Source organism: Ascaphus truei, chromosome 18, assembly GCF_040206685.1.
Source record: "Ascaphus truei isolate aAscTru1 chromosome 18, aAscTru1.hap1, whole genome shotgun sequence".
Taxonomy (NCBI): Eukaryota; Metazoa; Chordata; class Amphibia; order Anura; family Ascaphidae; genus Ascaphus; species Ascaphus truei.
In genome coordinates this window covers 34028955-34052751 of record NC_134500.1, presented here as the reverse complement: position 1 = coordinate 34052751, position 23797 = coordinate 34028955, and positions in this window count along the sequence as shown.

The window sequence follows — 23797 nt, the reverse complement described above, 5'->3', positions numbered from 1 at the left end:
CCTCAGTGGTCAGTCTCGGTGATTAGTGGCCAGCCTCAGTGGTCAGTTTCGGTGATTAGTGGCCAGCCTCAGTGGTCAGTCTCAGTGATTGGCAGCCAGCCTCAGTGGCCAGTCTCAGTGATTGGCAGCCAGCCTCAGTGGTCAGCCTCGGTGATTAGTGGCTGTCACGATGACATCAACTTTTATCAACACATTTATATTTCTGGGTACTTGATTGAACAGAACAAGTTGCAAAATAAATTGTGATTTATTTCCTTAATAGACAAACACACGACATCTGCAGAATACACTTAAAACCACACTCACTGGGATAAGGAAATTAAAGAAATTGTCCTTGGAACGAAATAAATTGTCCTTTGCTTAACCGGTGCAAGAAATGCAGCCTTGGTTTTAAAAGTCCTGTGGTTATGTGGTTGTTAACCCATTCACTCCTGGACTGGAACAAAGTCTTGCATCTTTACATCATGGATTAAAATTCAAGAATCACACTGGGAATAATTGGGAAGCCACATTTATAGACTGCCCAAAGCTATCTTTAACATGTGGATCCAATCCCCTCATGGAAACAAAAAAAAACACAAATAGCCAAGTTACCCACAGTTCATAAGACCGGTCAAAAGGGCTGTCCGGTGGGCAGGGCGCATGGGTCAGGTTGACGCCCATGCCACTTAGCATACCTGGGCTACACCCATAACTTGGGGCCACTGGGTCTGGTCTCTGACTTAAAGGTGTCACTAGCCTGACATCTGCTGTGCATCAGTATGCCAGTATTGTATACATTATGGGTCTCTGGGTCTTGTCATAATTGACACTCTTTTAGACAGGGGGACTCTAAATCTGTGGGAGCCTTTTGAGGCTCCATCATAAAAATAATTACCGCCCTTTGAGGCTTGGTCATAAAAATGCCGAAGCTCATTCACCCATATCACAGCTGGAGGTCCAAGTAATTCCTGCTTGGACTTACAAAAAAAATACCTCCTGCCTTACATTTAAGATCTGCTATCATATGTTGGTTAGAGGGTATGGCAAGCAATGCATCTTGTCTTTTACCCTCGCAGACAGGGAATGGCCTGCACATGGGGAATAAAAATGGCGGGGACAGGGCAACAACAGTAATGCATGGCAAATCAGGTATTAACCCTTTCCTCCCCGTCACAGTAGCCAGCCTCAGTGGTCAGTCTGTGATTAGTCTGTGATTAGTGGCCAGCCTCAGTGGTCAGTCTCTGTGATTAGTGGCCAGTCTCGGTGATTAGTGGCCAGCCTCAGTGGTCAGTCTCTGTGATTAGTGGCCAGCCTCAGTGATTAGTGGCCAGCCTCGGTGGTCAGTCTCTGTGATTGGTGGCCAGCCTCGTGGTCACTCTCGGTGATTGGCGGCCAGCCTCGGTGGTCACTCTCTATGATTGGCGGCCAGCCTCGGTGGTCACTCTCGGTGATTGGCGGCCAGCCTCGGTGTTTAGTCTCGGTGATGGTCACTCTCGGTGATTGATGGCCAGCCTCGGTGGTCACTCTCGGTGATTGGTGGCCAGCCTCGGTGGTCACTCTCGGTGATTGGCGGCCAGCCTCAGTGGTCAGTCTCGGTGATTGGCGGCCAGTCTCGGTGGTCACTCTCGGTGATTGGCGGCCAGCCTCAGTGGTCAGTCTCGGTGATTAGCGGCCAGCCTCGGTGGTCAGTCTCGGTGATTGGCGGCCAGCCTCGGTGGTCAGTCTCGGTGATTGGCGGCCAGCCTCGGTGGTCAGTCTCGGTGATTGGCGGCCAGCCTCGGTGGTCAGTCTCGGTGATTGGCGGCCAGCCTCGATGATTGGCGGCCAGCCTCGGTGGTCACTCTTGGTGATTGGCGGCCAGCCTCGGTGGTCAGTCTCGGTGATTGGCGGCCAGCCTCGATGATAGGCGGCCAGCCTCGGTGGTCACTCTTGGTGATTGGCGGCCAGCCTTGGTGGTCAGTCTCGGTGATTGGCGGCCAGCCTCGGTGGTCACTCTCGGTGATTGGCGGCCAGCCTCGGTGGTCACTCTCGGTGATTGGCGGCAAGCCTCGGTGGTCACTCTCGGTGAGTGGCGGCCAGCCTCGGTGGTCACTCTCGGTGATTGGCGGCCAGCCTCGGTGGTCACTCGGTGATTGGCGGCCAGCCTCGGTGATTGGCGGCCAGCCTCGGTGGTCACTCGGTGATTGGCGGCCAGCCTCGGTGGTCACTCGGTGATTGGCGGCCAGCCTCGGTGGTCACTCTCGTGTTTTCAGTATAAAAGATCTCAGAGATTTCCCAATAAAATACTTTTTTGGCTCTCCAGAGGCCCCGTCCCCGTGACCCCAACCACATGACCCCAGCCCTCAGAGGCGACTTCTGTCCCAGACATCACAAACTGAGCTGTGTGTAACACCAGACATATTTCAGCCTAAATCATTGTGACGGGAGGGGGTCACCAGGCTCAATAATAAAGGTCAAGCACGCTTTGGTTACCCCGGCTCTGTGTATGAGGGTCCCAGAGAGTTGCTCTTTGGTCCAGTAACATTGTATTACTGCATTATACTGTCGGTCATAAAACCATTTTTTGTGTTTTTCCCTGTCCGGGCATGCCAGCGAGCAGGGAGTGCCAGCGAGCAGGGAGTGCCAGCGAGCAGGGAGTGCCAGCGAGCAGGGAGTGCCAGCGAGCAGGGAGTGCCAGCGAGCAGGGAGTGCCAGCGAGCAGGGAGTGCCAGCGAGCAGGGAGTGCCAGCGAGCAGGGATTGCTGGGGGATGAGTTTCAAAGGTTTTTTTTGCGGAGGAATTGTTGTCAGAATGTGCCTAGGTAGTTGGGGTCCGGAGTTGTCAGTTCCCCCATAAATGTACCCAAGAATCAGGCCTGATTTTCGGTTACATGTAGGCACATTGTCCAGGCAATATCTCCCCTTGAAAACGCGAGCGCGACTCGCCACTAGGGTACTCTGCTTCAGCACAGCCCAGAAAGGAGAATGCGGCACAGGGATGAATATGTATTCCTGTAGCTGAGGGAATCCCTAGGTTAAGGGGGTACCCCAGCTAGTGCCAAGGTGACCCACAACCAGTATAGGGTTTGTGGGTGCCCCAACCGTATATAAGGTTGGTGGGGGGGGGGGGGGGGGACTCAGAGTCCAAACTGAGTCACAGGGAAAGTGTGTGGGGAATAAGGCAGCAGAAATAAAGAGACAACATTTTCCCTTCTGTTCCCTGTACCCAGAGTGTAGTAAAATATACGTTAATGCATTGTAATATGTTTTCACATTCGGAACAGATATCCAAGCAGGCAGCCCGAGCTAACCCATAGGCGCCGGTATGTCTGCTGGACATTGGAGTTCAAAGCAGCCAGAGGACGCCCAGAGGTGTGAACGGCGTTTGGTCAGCGAGGAAAGGCGGAGTACTAGGTTCAGAGATCAATGGCAGTCCTCCGGGATGCCACTTGTTCTACCGGACCTAGTGGAGCCTGCCCAGCGGGTGGCATTGGGATGGCTGGGGGGGTATGTGACATGTCCCTTAGCTGTTTCCCGCTGACCCAGATTTTCTAGCCGGCTCGGCTCCGATTAGTTGCTTGGGAAAGTTCTTACGCGCTGATTGGCTGTCCGCTCTGCTTCTATTTTCTGAATGAAGCAGAGAATACTGTAAGAAGCCGCGAGCCAATCAGATTGGGTGTTCCCTTGAGTCTGAACTGAAAGAGCGCGGGCGGCTTTGCAAAGATGCTTTGTTTGTATTTGCAAAGCAGCCGGCTTCGATTTCAAGCCTGAAAAGCCGCCCGCCAGAGACTATGTCCCGACTTTTGGGACCAAGTGCTCAGAAACGATAGTAGTGGACGTGGCTGGGATTTTATGTCGATTTGAGTTCCAGGAGATTTGGAGTAACTCGCGGTCAGGAGGGAACAAGTTCTCAGAAGAGAACGTAGCCGTGACGTATGGAATTTTATGCCAATTTGGGTTCCAACCCCAGCCCCAAAGTAAGTGTGTCTTTGTGTCTGTATTTTGTGTATCATTGTGTGTAAGCGAATGTATGTCGAATAAATACAAATGTATTTCATTACCTTGTTTTGCTCAATGAATGATCCCGGTAAAAAGGTGTAAATAACCTGGTCTCCCGTGACATACATATCCACCCCACGGCCAATACTCACTAAAGGGGCCCAAGTGTTTATTAACTCACATTCATTTGCTGAAACGTAGCACACTTTAGTGCATATGGGCCTACGTGTAAACAGGTATAAAGCCTTTATAAAAACACTACAGGCCCACCGGCTGTGCTCCTCGTCCCACCTCCGCCGCGCCCGTCCCACCTCCGCCTCGTCCGCCCCACCTCCGCCGCGCCTGGTCTTGCCTGCAGAGTGGTTTGATTGGTTCAGTTTATTCATGACAGCCTGAGCCAATGGGTTAGATGGGGGAATAGGGAATACTGTGCGCAATGGTGAGTGGAGTATTCCGATTGGTGAATCTAAGAGGGCGGAGCTATGTGAAAATGGCGTTCATCTTTAATGCTCCCTGCAAAAATTTCTAAACCTTATTTCTTTTCAAACTGTGGAACAACGAAAGGCCAGAACACAACAATTTGTGTAACTACAGCCCCCTCCAATACAGGATCTCATTCCCGAGGGCAGCCATCTTTAAAACGAACAGTCCCTTTTCACCAATTCAATATTAGAACACAGTTTTACAAACCTACGATGAGAAAACAGGCACAGATCCGAAATGAAAAGGTTCATATACAATATACATGGTATTTATTATAACACTAGGCAGAGTTGCTCTTTTCACCCCGCAGCACGGTAACTGGAGTTTGAAAGCACATTGTTTGGGATAAAACTGGGACTTGGAATTTGCAATTGACCCGGTGTCAATTTCATATCCAGGGATCTCAAAATGGAGCCACATTTAATGACCACAGACAGCCTCTGTTAAGACAAAACCTTACTATAAATCAGGGTTTAGTTGAAAATATGCATTTCCCAATTAAAAGCTGTGCAACCGTCACACAAATTGTTAGCGAACGGGATGCTTTCACGGCCAAGTGGGTGAGGAAAAAGTCAGCGTATTCATAACGACAGCCAATCACAGCGCTCCATTTCAGAACGTTCCGACGACACAAAGGACTCTGGGAACTTTGAAGAATGCCGCAATTTGATTGGTTAGTGTTACCGACACCTGTTAACCCCTTCCCAGCCCGAGGGGCCAAAATCGCAGCACTGCCCAACAATATAAGATGCAGAGGAAAGCGTTTGTGGTCGTTCCGAGTATTTACAAATAAGGCACCCTTTACCCAGAAGCCCCTGTTCCGGCAAACTCCGGCTCAGTGGATATTTTGGTTCAGATATTGTACGAACATGTTTGCTAGTTGGGCGATGTTCTCGTTGGGGTGAGACTTCGTATAGCTGATAAACTGACAGCGCAGTCTCCGGAGCTCGGCCATGTTCAGGATCCGCGTCAGCTCCACGTGACAACGTCAAGGAAAGAAAGTGGAACCCCACAGCGCTCGCTAACACATCCCTCTATACCTGTCACACAGCGCTCACTAACACATCCCTCTATACCTGTCACACAGCGCTCACTAACACATCCCTCTATACCCGTCACACAGCGCTCACTAACACATCCCTCTATACCTGTCACACAGCGCTCGCTAACACATCCCTCTATACCTGTCACACAGCGCTCGCTAACACATCCCTCTATACCTGTCACACAGCGCTCACTAACACATCCCTCTATACCCGTCACACAGCGCTCACTAACACATCCCTCTATACCTGTCACACAGCGCTCGCTAACACATCCCTCTATACCTGTCACACAGCGCTCGCTAACACATCCCTCTATACCTGTCACACAGCGCTCACTAACACATCCCTCTATACCTGTGTCACACAGCGCTCACTAACACATCCCTCTATACCCGTCTCACACAGCGCTCACTAACACATCCCTCTATACCTGTCACACAGCGCTCACTAACACATCCCTCTATACCTGTGTCACACAGCGCTCACTAACACATCCCTCTATACCCGTCACACAGCGCTCACTAACACATCCCTCTATACCCGTCACACACAGCGCTCACTAACACATCCCTCTATACCTGTCACACAGCGCTCACTAACACATCCCTCTATACCTGTCACACAGCGCTCACTAACACATCCCTCTATACCTGTCACACAGCGCTCACTAACACATCCCTCTATACCTGTCACACAGCGCTCACTAACACATCCCTCTATACCTGTCACACAGCGCTCACTAACACATCCCTCTATACCTGTCACACACAGCGCTCACTAACACATCCCTCTATACCTGTCACACAGCGCTCACTAACACATCCCTCTATACCTGTGTCACACAGCGCTCACTAACACATCCCTCTATACCTGTCACACAGCGCTCACTAACACATCCCTCTATACCTGTCACACAGCGCTCACTAACACATCCCTCTATACCTGTCACACAGCGCTCACTAACACATCCCTCTATACCTGTGTCACACAGCGCTCACTAACACATCCCTCTATACCTGTCACACAGCGCTCACTAACACATCCCTCTATACCTGTCACACAGCGCTCACTAACACATCCCTCTATACCCGTCACACACAGCGCTCACTAACACATCCCTCTATACCTGTCACACAGCGCTCACTAACACATCCCTCTATACCAGTCACACAGCGCTCACTAACACATCCCTCTATACCCGTCACACACAGCGCTCACTAACACATCCCTCTATACCTGTCACACAGCGCTCACTAACACATCCCTCTATACCCGTCACACACAGCGCTCACTAACACATCCCTCTATACCTGTCACACAGCGCTCACTAACACATCCCTCTATACCCGTCACACAGCGCTCACTAACACATCCCTCTATACCTGTCACACAGCGCTCACTAACACATCCCTCTATACCTGTCACACAGCGCTCACTAACACATCCCTCTATACCCGTCACACACAGCGCTCACTAACACATCCCTCTATACCTGTCACACAGCGCTCACTAACACATCCCTCTATACCCGTCACACAGCGCTCACTAACACATCCCTCTATACCCGTCACACAGCGCTCACTAACACATCCCTCTATACCTGTCACACAGCGCTCACTAACACATCCCTCTATACCTGTCACACAGCGCTCACTAACACATCCCTCTATACCTGTCACACAGCGCTCACTAACACATCCCTCTATACCTGTCACACAGCGCTCACTAACACATCCCTCTATACCCGTGTCACACAGCGCTCACTAACACATCCCTCTATACCTGTCACACAGCGCTCACTAACACATCCCTCTATACCTGTCACACAGCACTCACTAACACATCCCTCTATACCTGTCACACAGCGCTCGCTAACACATCCCTCTATACCTGTCACACAGCGCTCACTAACACATCCCTCTATACCTGTCACACAGCGCTCACTAACACATCCCTCTATACCCGTCACACAGCGCTCACTAACACATCCCTCTATACCTGTCACACAGCGCTCACTAACCCATCCCCCTATACCTGTGTCACACAGCGCTCACTAACACATCCCTCTATACCCGTCACACAGCGCTCACTAACACATCCCTCTATATCCGTGTCACACAGCGCTCACTAACACATCCCTCTATACCTGTCACACAGCGCTCACTAACACATCCCTCTATACCTGTCACACAGCGCTCACTAACACATCCCTCTATACCTGTCACACAGCGCTCACTAACACATCCCTCTATACCTGTCACACAGCGCTCACTAACACATCCCTCTATACCTGTCACACAGCGCTCACTAACACATCCCTCTATACCTGTCACACAGCGCTCGCTAACACATCCCTCTATACCTGTCACACAGCGCTCGCTAACACATCCCTCTATACCTGTCACACAGCGCTCGCTAACACATCCCTCTATACCTGTCACACAGCGCTCACTAACACATCCCTCTATACCTGTCACACAGCGCTCGCTAACACATCCCTCTATACCTGTCACACAGCGCTCACTAACACATCCCTCTATACCTGTCACACAGCGCTCACTAACACATCCCTCTATACCTGTCACACAGCGCTCACTAACACATCCCTCTATACCTGTCACACAGCGCTCACTAACACATCCCTCTATACCTGTCACACAGCGCTCACTAACACATCCCTCTATACGTGTCACACAGCGCTCACTAACACATCCCTCTATACCTGTGTCACACAGCGCTCACTAACACATCCCTCTATACCTGTCACACAGCGCTCACTAACACATCCCTCTATACCTGTCACACAGCGCTCACTAACACATCCCTCTATACCTGTCACACAGCGCTCACTAACACATCCCTCTATACCTGTCACACAGCGCTCACTAACACATCCCTCTATACCTGTCACACAGCGCTCACTAACACATCCCTCTATACCTGTCACACAGCGCTCGCTAACACATCCCTCTATACCTGTCACACAGCGCTCACTAACACATCCCTCTATACCCGTCTCACACAGCGCTCACTAACACATCCCTCTATACCTGTCACACAGCGCTCACTAACACATCCCTCTATACCTGTCACACAGCGCTCACTAACACATCCCTCTATACCTGTCACACAGCGCTCACTAACACATCCCTCTATACCAGTCACACAGCGCTCACTAACACATCCCTCTATACCTGTCACACAGCGCTCACTAACACATCCCTCTATACCTGTCACACAGCTCTCGCTAACACATCCCTCTATACCCGTCACACAGCGCTCACTAACACATCCCTCTATACCCGTGTCACACAGCGCTCACTAACACATCCCTCTATACCTGTCACACAGCGCTCACTAACACATCCCTCTATACCTGTCACACAGCGCTCACTAACACATCCCTCTATACCCGTCACACAGCGCTCACTAACACATCCCTCTATACCTGTCACACAGCGCTCACTAACCCATCCCTCTATACCCGTGTCACACAGCGCTCACTAACACATCCCTCTATACCCGTGTCACACAGCGCTCGCTAACACATCCCTCTATACCCGTGTCACACAGCGCTCACTAACACATCCCTCTATACCCGTGTCACACAGCGCTCACTAACACATCCCTCTATACCTGTCACACAGCGCTCACTAACACATCCCTCTATACCTGTCACACAGCGCTCACTAACACATCCCTCTATACCCGTCTCACAGCGCTCACTAACACATCCCTCTATACCTGTCACACAGCGCTCACTAACACATCCCTCTATACCTGTCACACAGCGCTCACTAACACATCCCTCTATACCTGTCACACAGCGCTCACTAACCCATCCCTCTATACCCGTGTCACACAGCGCTCACTAACACATCCCTCTATACCCGTGTCACACAGCGCTCGCTAACACATCCCTCTATACCCGTGTCACACAGCGCTCACTAACACATCCCTCTATACCCGTGTCACACAGCGCTCACTAACACATCCCTCTATACCTGTCACACAGCGCTCACTAACACATCCCTCTATACCTGTCACACAGCGCTCACTAACACATCCCTCTATACCTGTCACACAGCGCTCACTAACACATCCCTCTATACCTGTCACACACAGCGCTCGCTAACCCATCCCTCTATACCTGTCACACAGCGCTCACTAACACATCCCTCTATACCTGTCACACAGCGCTCACTAACACATCCCTCTATACCTGTCACACAGCGCTCACTAACACATCCCTCTATACCTGTCACACAGCGCTCGCTAACACATCCCTCTATACCGTCACACAGCGCTCGCTAACACATCCCTCCATATCCGTGTCACACAGCGCTCACTAACACATCCCTCTATACCTGTCACACAGCGCTCACTAACACATCCCTCTATACCCGTGTCACACAGCGCTCACTAACACATCCCTCTATACCTGTCACACAGCGCTCACTAACACATCCCTCTATACCTGTCACACAGCGCTCGCTAACACATCCCTCTATACCTGTCACACAGCGCTCGCTAACACATCCCTCTATACCTGTCACACAGCGCTCACTAACACATCCCTCTATACCCGTCACACAGCGCTCACTAACACATCCCTCTATACCTGTCACACAGCGCTCACTAACACATCCCTCTATACCCGTCACACAGCGCTCACTAACACATCCCTCTATACCTGTCACACAGCGCTCACTAACACATCCCTCTATACCTGTCACACAGCGCTCACTAACACATCCCTCTATACCCGTGTCACACAGCGCTCACTAACACATCCCTCTATACCCGTGTCACACAGCACTCACTAGCACATCCCTCTATACCTGTCACACAGCGCTCACTAACACATCCCTCTATACCTGTGTCACACAGCGCTCACTAACACATCCCTCTATACCTGTCACACAGCGCTCACTAACACATCCCTCTATACCTGTCACACAGCGCTCACTAACACATCCCTCTATACCTGTCACACAGCGCTCACTAACACATCCCTCTATACCTGTCACACAGCACTCACTAACACATCCCTCTATACCTGTCACACAGCGCTCACTAACACACCCCTCTATACCTGTCACACAGCGCTCACTAACACATCCCTCTATACCTGTCACACAGCGCTCACTAACACATCCCTCTATACCCGTCTCACACAGCGCTCACTAACACATCCCTCTATACCCGTCTCACACAGCGCTCACTAACACATCCCTCTATACCTGTCACACAGCGCTCACTAACACATCCCTCTATACCTGTCACACAGCGCTCACTAACACATCCCTCTATACCCGTCACACAGCGCTCACTAACACATCCCTCTATACCTGTCACACAGCGCTCACTAACACATCCCTCTATACCCGTGTCACACAGCGCTCACTAACACATCCCTCTATACCCGTCACACAGCGCTCACTAACACATCCCTCTATACCCGTGTCACACAGCGCTCACTAACACATCCCTCTATACCCGTCACACAGCGCTCACTAACACATCCCTCTATACCTGTCACACAGCGCTCACTAACACATCCCTCTATACCTGTCACACAGCGCTCACTAACACATCCTTCTATACCCGTCTCACACAGCGCTCACTAACACATCCCTCTATACCCGTCACACAGCGCTCACTAACACATCCCTCTATACCCGTCACACAGCGCTCACTAACACATCCCTCTATACCTGTCACACAGCGCTCACTAACACATCCCTCTATACCTGTGTCACACAGCGCTCGCTAACACATCCCTCTATACCTGTCACACAGCGCTCACTAACACATCCCTCTATACCCGTGTCACACAGCGCTCACTAACACATCCCTCTATACCTGTCACACAGCGCTCACTAACACATCCCTCTATACCCGTGTCACACAGCGCTCACTAACACATCCCTCTATACCTGTCACACAGCGCTCACTAACACATCCCTCTATACCCGTCTCACACAGCGCTCACTAACACATCCCTCTATACCTGTCACACAGCGCTCACTAACACATCCCTCTATACCTGTGTCACACAGCGCTCGCTAACACATCCCTCTATACCTGTCACACACAGCGCTCACTAACACATCCCTCTATACCTGTCACACAGCGCTCACTAACACATCCCTCTATACCTGTCACACAGCGCTCACTAACCCATCCCTCTATACCTGTCACACAGCGCTCACTAACACATCCCTCTATACCTGTCACACAGCGCTCACTAACACATCCCTCTATACCTGTCACACAGCGCTCACTAACACATCCCTCTATACCTGTCACACAGCGCTCGCTAACACATCCCTCTATACCTGTCACACAGCGCTCACTAACACATCCCTCTATACCTGTCACACAGCGCTCACTAACACATCCCTCTATACCCGTGTCACACAGCGCTCACTAACACATCCCTCTATACCTGTCACACAGCGCTCACTAACACATCCCTCTATACCTGTCATACAGCGCTCACTAACACATCCCTCTATACCCGTCTCACAGCGCTCACTAACACATCCCTCTATACCTGTCACACAGCGCTCACTAACACATCCCTCTATACCTGTCACACAGCGCTCGCTAACACATCCCTCTATACCTGTGTCACACAGCGCTCGCTAACACATCCCTCTATACCTGTCACACAGCGCTCGCTAACACATCCCTCTATACCCGTCTCACACAGCGCTCACTAACACATCCCTCTATACCCGTCTCACACAGCGCTCACTAACACATCCCTCTATACCTGTCACACAGCGCTCACTAACACATCCCTCTATACCTGTCACACAGCGCTCACTAACACATCCCTCTATACCTGTCACACAGCGCTCACTAACACATCCCTCTATACCTGTCACACAGCGCTCACTAACACATCCCTCTATACCTGTCACACAGCGCTCACTAACACATCCCTCTATACCCGTCACACAGCGCTCACTAACACATCCCTCTATACCTGTCACACAGCGCTCACTAACACATCCCTCTATACCCGTCTCACACAGCGCTCACTAACACATCCCTCTATACCTGTCACACAGCGCTCGCTAACACATCCCTCTATACCTGTCACACAGCGCTCACTAACACATCCCTCTATACCTGTCACACAGCGCTCACTAACACATCCCTCTATACCTGTCACACAGCGCTCACTAACACATCCCTCTATACCTGTCACACAGCGCTCACTAACACATCCCTCTATACCTGTCACACAGCGCTCGCTAACACATCCCTCTATACCGTCACACAGCGCTCGCTAACACATCCCTCCATATCCGTGTCACACAGCGCTCACTAACACATCCCTCTATACCTGTCACACAGCGCTCACTAACACATCCCTCTATACCCGTGTCACACAGCGCTCACTAACACATCCCTCTATACCTGTCACACAGCGCTCACTAACACATCCCTCTATACCTGTCACACAGCGCTCGCTAACACATCCCTCTATACCTGTCACACAGCGCTCGCTAACACATCCCTCTATACCTGTCACACAGCGCTCACTAACACATCCCTCTATACCCGTCACACAGCGCTCACTAACACATCCCTCTATACCTGTCACACAGCGCTCACTAACACATCCCTCTATACCCGTCACACAGCGCTCACTAACACATCCCTCTATACCTGTCACACAGCGCTCACTAACACATCCCTCTATACCTGTCACACAGCGCTCACTAACACATCCCTCTATACCCGTGTCACACAGCGCTCACTAACACATCCCTCTATACCCGTGTCACACAGCACTCACTAGCACATCCCTCTATACCTGTCACACAGCGCTCACTAACACATCCCTCTATACCTGTGTCACACAGCGCTCACTAACACATCCCTCTATACCTGTCACACAGCGCTCACTAACACATCCCTCTATACCTGTCACACAGCGCTCACTAACACATCCCTCTATACCTGTCACACAGCGCTCACTAACACATCCCTCTATACCTGTCACACAGCACTCACTAACACATCCCTCTATACCTGTCACACAGCGCTCACTAACACACCCCTCTATACCTGTCACACAGCGCTCACTAACACATCCCTCTATACCTGTCACACAGCGCTCACTAACACATCCCTCTATACCCGTCTCACACAGCGCTCACTAACACATCCCTCTATACCCGTCTCACACAGCGCTCACTAACACATCCCTCTATACCTGTCACACAGCGCTCACTAACACATCCCTCTATACCTGTCACACAGCGCTCACTAACACATCCCTCTATACCCGTCACACAGCGCTCACTAACACATCCCTCTATACCTGTCACACAGCGCTCACTAACACATCCCTCTATACCCGTGTCACACAGCGCTCACTAACACATCCCTCTATACCCGTCACACAGCGCTCACTAACACATCCCTCTATACCCGTGTCACACAGCGCTCACTAACACATCCCTCTATACCCGTCACACAGCGCTCACTAACACATCCCTCTATACCTGTCACACAGCGCTCACTAACACATCCCTCTATACCTGTCACACAGCGCTCACTAACACATCCTTCTATACCCGTCTCACACAGCGCTCACTAACACATCCCTCTATACCCGTCACACAGCGCTCACTAACACATCCCTCTATACCCGTCACACAGCGCTCACTAACACATCCCTCTATACCTGTCACACAGCGCTCACTAACACATCCCTCTATACCTGTGTCACACAGCGCTCGCTAACACATCCCTCTATACCTGTCACACAGCGCTCACTAACACATCCCTCTATACCCGTGTCACACAGCGCTCACTAACACATCCCTCTATACCTGTCACACAGCGCTCACTAACACATCCCTCTATACCCGTGTCACACAGCGCTCACTAACACATCCCTCTATACCTGTCACACAGCGCTCACTAACACATCCCTCTATACCCGTCTCACACAGCGCTCACTAACACATCCCTCTATACCTGTCACACAGCGCTCACTAACACATCCCTCTATACCTGTGTCACACAGCGCTCGCTAACACATCCCTCTATACCTGTCACACACAGCGCTCACTAACACATCCCTCTATACCTGTCACACAGCGCTCACTAACACATCCCTCTATACCTGTCACACAGCGCTCACTAACCCATCCCTCTATACCTGTCACACAGCGCTCACTAACACATCCCTCTATACCTGTCACACAGCGCTCACTAACACATCCCTCTATACCTGTCACACAGCGCTCACTAACACATCCCTCTATACCTGTCACACAGCGCTCGCTAACACATCCCTCTATACCTGTCACACAGCGCTCACTAACACATCCCTCTATACCTGTCACACAGCGCTCACTAACACATCCCTCTATACCCGTGTCACACAGCGCTCACTAACACATCCCTCTATACCTGTCACACAGCGCTCACTAACACATCCCTCTATACCTGTCATACAGCGCTCACTAACACATCCCTCTATACCCGTCTCACAGCGCTCACTAACACATCCCTCTATACCTGTCACACAGCGCTCACTAACACATCCCTCTATACCCGTCTCACACAGCGCTCACTAACACATCCCTCTATACCCGTCTCACACAGCGCTCACTAACACATCCCTCTATACCTGTCACACAGCGCTCACTAACACATCCCTCTATACCTGTCACACAGCGCTCGCTAACACATCCCTCTATACCTGTCACACAGCGCTCACTAACACATCCCTCTATACCTGTCACACAGCGCTCACTAACACATCCCTCTATACCTGTCACACAGCGCTCACTAACACATCCCTCTATACCTGTCACACAGCGCTCGCTAACACATCCCTCTATACCTGTCACACAGCGCTCACTAACACATCCCTCTATACCTGTCACACAGCGCTCACTAACACATCCCTCTATACCCGTGTCACACAGCGCTCACTAACACATCCCTCTATACCTGTCACACAGCGCTCACTAACACATCCCTCTATACCTGTCACACAGCGCTCACTAACACATCCCTCTATACCTGTCATACAGCGCTCACTAACACATCCCTCTATACCCGTCTCACAGCGCTCACTAACACATCCCTCTATACCTGTCACACAGCGCTCACTAACACATCCCTCTATACCTGTCACACAGCGCTCACTAACACATCCCTCTATACCCGTCTCACACAGCGCTCACTAACACATCCCTCTATACCTGTCACACAGCGCTCACTAACACATCCCTCTATACCTGTCACACAGCGCTCACTAACACATCCCTCTATACCTGTCACACAGCGCTCACTAACACATCCCTCTATACCTGTCACACAGCGCTCACTAACACATCCCTCTATACCTGTCACACAGCGCTCACTAACACATCCCTCTATACCCGTCTCACACAGCGCTCACTAACACATCCCTCTATACCTGTCACACAGCGCTCACTAGCACATCCCTCTATACCTGTCACACAGCGCTCACTAACACATCCCTCTATACCTGTCACACAGCGCTCACTAACACATCCCTCTATACCTGTCACACAGCGCTCACTAACACATCCCTCTATACCTGTCACACAGCGCTCACTAACACATCCCTCTATACCCGTCTCACACAGCGCTCACTAACACATCCCTCTATACCTGTCACACAGCGCTCACTAGCACATCCCTCTATACCTGTCACACAGCGCTCACTAACACATCCCTCTATACCTGTCACACAGCGCTCACTAACACATCCCTCTATACCTGTCACACAGCGCTCACTAACACATCCCTCTATACCTGTCACACAGCGCTCACTAACACATCCCTCTATACCTGTCACACAGCGCTCACTAACACATCCCTCTATACCTGTCACACAGCGCTCACTAACACATCCCTCTATACCTGTCACACAGCGCTCACTAACACATCCCTCTATACCCGTGTCACACAGCGCTCACTAACACATCCCTCTATACCTGTCACACAGCGCTCGCTAACACATCCCTCTATACCCGTGTCACACAGCGCTCACTAACACATCCCTCTATACCTGTCACACAGCGCTCGCTAACACATCGCTCTATACCCGTGTCACACAGCGCTCACTAACACATCCCTCTATACCTGTCACACAGCGCTCGCTAACACATCCCTCTATACCCGTGTCACACAGCGCTCACTAACACATCCCTCTATACCTGTCACACAGCGCTCACTAACACATCCCTCTATACCTGTCACACAGCGCTCACTAACACATCCCTCTATACCCGTCACACAGCGCTCGCTAACACATCCCTCTATACCCGTCACACAGCGCTCGCTAACACATCCCTCTATACCCGTGTCACACAGCGCTCACTAACACATCCCTCTATACCTGTCACACAGCGCTCACTAACACATCCCTCTATACCTGTCACACAGCGCTCACTAACACATCCCTCTATACCTGTGTCACACAGCGCTCACTAACACATCCCTCTATACCCGTCACACAGCGCTCACTAACACATCCCTCTATACCTGTCACACAGCGCTCACTAACACATCCCTCTATACCTGTCACACAGCGCTCACTAACACATCCCTCTATACCTGTCACACAGCGCTCACTAACACATCCCTCTATACCTGTCACACAGCGCTCACTAACACATCCCTCTATACCTGTCACACAGCGCTCACTAACACATCCCTCTTTACCTGTCACACAGCGCTCACTAACACATCCCTCTATACCTGTCACACAGCGCTCACTAACACATCCCTCTATACCTGTCACACAGCGCTCACTAACACATCCCTCTATACCTGTCACACAGCGCTCACTAACACATCCCTCTATACCTGTCACACAGCGCTCACTAACACATCCCTCTATACCTGTCACACAGCGCTCACTAACACATCCCTCTATACCTGTCACACAGCGCTCACTAACACATCCCTCTATACCTGTCACACAGCGCTCACTAACACATCCCTCTATACCCGTGTCACACAGCGCTCACTAACACATCCCTCTATACCCGTCACACAGCGCTCACTAACACATCCCTCTATACCTGTCACACAGCGCTCACTAACACATCCCTCTATACCCGTCACACAGCGCTCGCTAACACATCCCTCTATACCCGTGTCACACAGCGCTCACTAACCCATCCCTCTATACCCGTGTCACACAGCGCTCACTAACACATCCCTCTATACCCGTGTCACACAGCGCTCGCTAACACATCCCTCTATACCCGTGTCACACAGCGCTCACTAACACATCCCTCTATACCCATGTCACACAGCGCTCACTAACACATCCCTCTATACCTGTCACACAGCGCTCACTAACACATCCCTCTATACCTGTCACACAGCGCTCACTAACACATCCCTCTATACCTGTCACACAGCGCTCACTAACACATCCCTCTATACCTGTCACACAGCGCTCACTAACACATCCCTCTATACCTGTCACACAGCGCTCACTAACACATCCCTCTATACCTGTCACACACAGCGCTCGCTAACCCATCCCTCTATACCTGTCACACAGCGCTCACTAACACATCCCTCTATACCTGTCACACAGCGCTCACTAACACATCCCTCTATACCTGTCACACAGCGCTCACTAACACATCCCTCTATACCTGTCACACAGCGCTCGCTAACACATCCCTCTATACCGTCACACAGCGCTCGCTAACACATCCCTCCATATCCGTGTCACACAGCGCTCACTAACACATCCCTCTATACCTGTCACACAGCGCTCACTAACACATCCCTCTATACCCGTGTCACACAGCGCTCACTAACACATCCCTCTATACCTGTCACACAGCGCTCACTAACACATCCCTCTATACCTGTCACACAGCGCTCACTAACACATCCCTCTATACCTGTCACACAGCGCTCACTAACACATCCCTCTATACCTGTCACACAGCGCTCGCTAACACATCCCTCTATACCCGTGTCACACAGCGCTCACTAACACATCCCTCTATACCTGTCACACAGCGCTCACTAACACATCCCTCTATACCTGTCACACAGCGCTCACTAACACATCCCTCTATACCCGTGTCACACAGCGCTCGCTAACACATCCCTCTATACCTGTCACACAGCGCTCACTAACACATCCCTCTATACCTGTCTCACACAGCGCTCACTAACACATCCCTCTATACCTGTCACACAGCGCTCGCTAACCCATCCCTCTATACCTGTCACACAGCGCTCGCTAACACATCCCTCTATACCTGTCACACAGCGCTCACTAACACATCCCTCTATACCTGTCACACAGCGCTCACTAACACATCCCTCTATACCTGTCACACAGCGCTCACTAACACATCCCTCTATACCTGTGTCACACAGCGCTCACTAACACATCCCTCTATACCTGTCTCACACAGCGCTCACTAACACATCCCTCTATACCCGTGTCACACAGCGCTCACTAACACATCCCTCTATACCTGTCACACAGCGCTCACTAACACATCCCTCTATACCTGTCACACAGCGCTCACTAACACATCCCTCTATACCTGTCTCACACAGCGCTCACTAACACATCCCTCTATACCTGTCTCACACAGCGCTCACTAACACATCCCTCTATACCCGTCACACAGCGCTCACTAACACATCCCTCTATACCTGTCACACAGCGCTCGCTAACACATCCCTCTATACCCGTCACACAGCGCTCACTAACACATCCCTCTATACCCGTCACACAGCGCTCACTAACACATCCCTCTATACCTGTCACACAGCGCTCACTAACACATCCCTCTATACCCGTGTCACACAGCGCTCACTAACACATCCCTCTATACCTGTCACACAGCGCTCTCTAACACATCCCTCTATACCTGTGTCACACAGCGCTCACTAACACATCCCTCTATACCTGTCACACAGCGCTCACTAACACATCCCTCTATACCCGTGTCACACAGCGCTCACTAACACATCCCTCTATACCTGTCACACAGCGCTCACTAACACATCCCTCTATACCTGTCACACAGCGCTCGCTAACACATCCCTCTATACCCGTCTCACACAGCGCTCACTAACACATCCCTCTATACCTGTCACACAGCGCTCACTAACACATCCCTCTATACCCGTGTCACACAGCGCTCACTAACACATCCCTCTATACCCGTGTCACACAGCGCTCACTAACACATCCCTCTATACCTGTGTCACACAGCGCTCACTAACACATCCCTCTATACCCGTGTCACACAGCGCTCACTAACACATCCCTCTATTCCTGTCACACAGCGCTCACTAACACATCCCTCTATACCTGTCACACAGCGCTCACTAACACATCCCTCTATACCCGTGTCACACAGCGCTCACTAACACATCCCTCTATACCTGTCACACAGCGCTCACTAACACATCCCTCTATACCTGTCACACAGCGCTCACTAACACATCCCTCTATACCTGTCACACAGCGCTCACTAACACATCCCTCTATACCAGTCACACAGCGCTCACTAACACATCCCTCTATACCCGTCACACAGCGCTCACTAACACATCCCTCTATACCCGTCTCACAGCGCTCACTAACACATCCCTCTATACCTGTCACACAGCGCTCACTAACACATCCCTCTATACCCGTCACACAGCGCTCACTAACACATCCCTCTATACCTGTCACACAGCGCTCACTAACACATCCCTCTATACCTGTCACACAGCGCTCGCTAACACATCCCTCTATACCCGTCACACAGCGCTCACTAACACATCCCTCTATACCCGTCACACAGCGCTCACTAACACATCCCTCTATACCCGTGTCACACAGCGCTCACTAACACATCCCTCTATACCTGTCACACAGCGCTCACTAACACATCCCTCTATACCCGTCACACAGCGCTCACTAACACATCCCTCTATACCTGTCACACAGCGCTCACTAACACATCCCTCTATACCTGTCACACAGCGCTCACTAACACATCCCTCTATACCTGTCACACAGCGCTCACTAACACATCCCTCTATACCTGTCACACAGCGCTCACTAACACATCCCTCTATACCTGTCACACAGCGCTCACTAACACATCCCTCTATACCCGTCACACAGCGCTCACTAACCCATCCCTCTATACCTGTCACACAGCGCTCACTAACACATCCCTCTATACCGTCACACAGCGCTCACTAACACATCCCTCTATACCTGTCACACAGCGCTCACTAACACATCCCTCTATACCTGTCACACAGCGCTCACTAACACATCCCTCTATACCTGTCACACAGCGCTCACTAACACATCCCTCTATACCCGTCACACAGCGCTCACTAACACATCCCTCTATACCCGTGTCACACAGCGCTCACTAACACATCCCTCTATACCTGTCACACAGCGCTCACTAACACATCCCTCTATACCTGTCACACAGCGCTCACTAACACATCCCTCTATACCTGTCACACAGCGCTCACTAACACATCCCTCTATACCTGTCACACAGCGCTCACTAACACATCCCTCTATACCTGTCACACAGCGCTCACTAACACATCCCTCTATACCTGTCACACAGCGCTCACTAACACATCCCTCTATACCCGTCACACAGCGCTCACTAACACATCCCTCTATACCTGTCACACAGCGCTCACTAACACATCCCTCTATACCTGTCACACAGCGCTCACTAACACATCCCTCTATACCCGTCACACAGCGCTCACTAACACATCCCTCTATACCTGTCACACAGCGCTCACTAACACATCCCTCTATACCTGTCACACAGCGCTCACTAACACATCCCTCTATACCCGTCTCACACAGCGCTCACTAACACATCCCTCTATACCCGTCTCACACAGCGCTCACTAACACATCCCTCTATACCTGTCACACAGCGCTCACTAACACATCCCTCTATACCTGTCACACAGCGCTCGCTAACACATCCCTCTATACCTGTCACACAGCGCTCACTAACACATCCCTCTATACCCGTCTCACACAGCGCTCACTAACACATCCCTCTATACCCGTCTCACACAGCGCTCACTAACACATCCCTCTATACCTGTCACACAGCGCTCACTAACACATCCCTCTATACCTGTCACACAGCGCTCACTAACACATCCCACTATACCTGTCACACAGCGCTCACTAACACATCCCTCTATACCTGTCACACAGCGCTCACTAACACATCCCTCTATACCCGTGTCACACAGCGCTCACTAACACATCCCTCTATACCCGTCACACAGCGCTCACTAACACATCCCTCTATACCCGTCACACAGCGCTCACTAACACATCCCTCTATACCCGTCTCACACAGCGCTCACTAACACATCCCTCTATACCCGTCTCACACAGCGCTCACTAACACATCCCTCTATACCTGTCACACAGCGCTCGCTAACACATCCCTCTATACCTGTCACACAGCGCTCACTAACACATCCCTCTATACCCGTGTCACACAGCGCTCACTAGACACATCCCTCTATACCTGTCACACAGCGCTCACTAACACATCCCTCTATACCTGTCACACAGCGCTCACTAACACATCCCTCTATACCTGTCACACAGCGCTCACTAACACATCCCTCTATACCTGTCACACAGCGCTCACTAACACATCCCTCTATACCCGTCTCACACAGCGCTCACTAACACATCCCTCTATACCCGTGTCACACAGCGCTCACTAACACATCCCTCTATACCTGTCACACAGCGCTCACTAACACATCCCTCTATACCTGTCACACAGCGCTCACTAACACATCCCTCTATACCTGTCACACAGCGCTCACTAACACATCCCTCTATACCTGTCACACAGCACTCACTAACACATCCCTCTATACCCGTCACACAGCGCTCACTAACACATCCCTCTATACCTGTCACACAGCGCTCACTAACACATCCCTCTATACCTGTCACACAGCGCTCGCTAACACATCCCTCTATACCTGTCACACAGCGCTCACTAACACATCCCTCTATACCTGTCACACAGCGCTCACTAACACATCCCTCTATACCCGTGTCACACAGCGCTCGCTAACACATCCCTCTATACCTGTCACACAGCGCTCACTAACACATCCCTCTATACCTGTCACACAGCGCTCACTAACACATCCCTCTATACCTGTCACACAGCGCTCGCTAACACATCCCTCTATACCCGTGTCACACAGCGCTCACTAACACATCCCTCTATACCTGTGTCACACAGCGCTCACTAACACATCCCTCTATACCTGTCACACAGCGCTCACTAACACATCCCTCTATACCTGTCACACAGCGCTCACTAACACATCCCTCTATACCTGTCACACAGCGCTCACTAACACATCCCTCTATACCCGTCTCACACAGCGCTCACTAACACATCCCTCTATACCCGTCTCACACAGCGCTCACTAACACATCCCTCTATACCAGTCACACAGCGCTCACTAACACATCCCTCTATACCTGTCACACAGCGCTCACTAACACATCCCTCTATACCTGTCACACAGCGCTCACTAACACATCCCTCTATACCTGTCACACAGCGCTCACTAACACATCCCTCTATACCTGTCACACAGCGCTCACTAACACATCCCTCTATACCTGTCACACAGCGCTCACTAACACATCCCTCTATACCTGTCACACAGCGCTCACTAACACATCCCTCTATACCTGTCACACAGCGCTCACTAACACATCCCTCTATACCCGTCACACAGCGCTCACTAACACATCCCTCTATACCTGTCACACAGCGCTCGCTAACACATCCCTCTATACCAGTGTCACACAGCGCTCACTAACACATCCCTCTATACCTGTCACACAGCGCTCACTAACACATCCCTCTATACCCGTCACACAGCGCTCACTAACACATCCCTCTATACCCGTGTCACACAGCGCTCACTAACACATCCCTCTATACCTGTCACACAGCGCTCACTAACACATCCCTCTATACCTGTCACACAGCGCTCACTAACACATCCCTCTATACCCGTGTCACACAGCGCTCACTAACACATCCCTCTATACCTGTCACACAGCGCTCACTAACACATCCCTCTATACCTGTCACACAGCGCTCACTAACACATCCCTCTATACCCGTCTCACACAGCGCTCACTAACACATCCCTCTATACCTGTCACACAGCGCTCACTAACACATCCCTCTATAC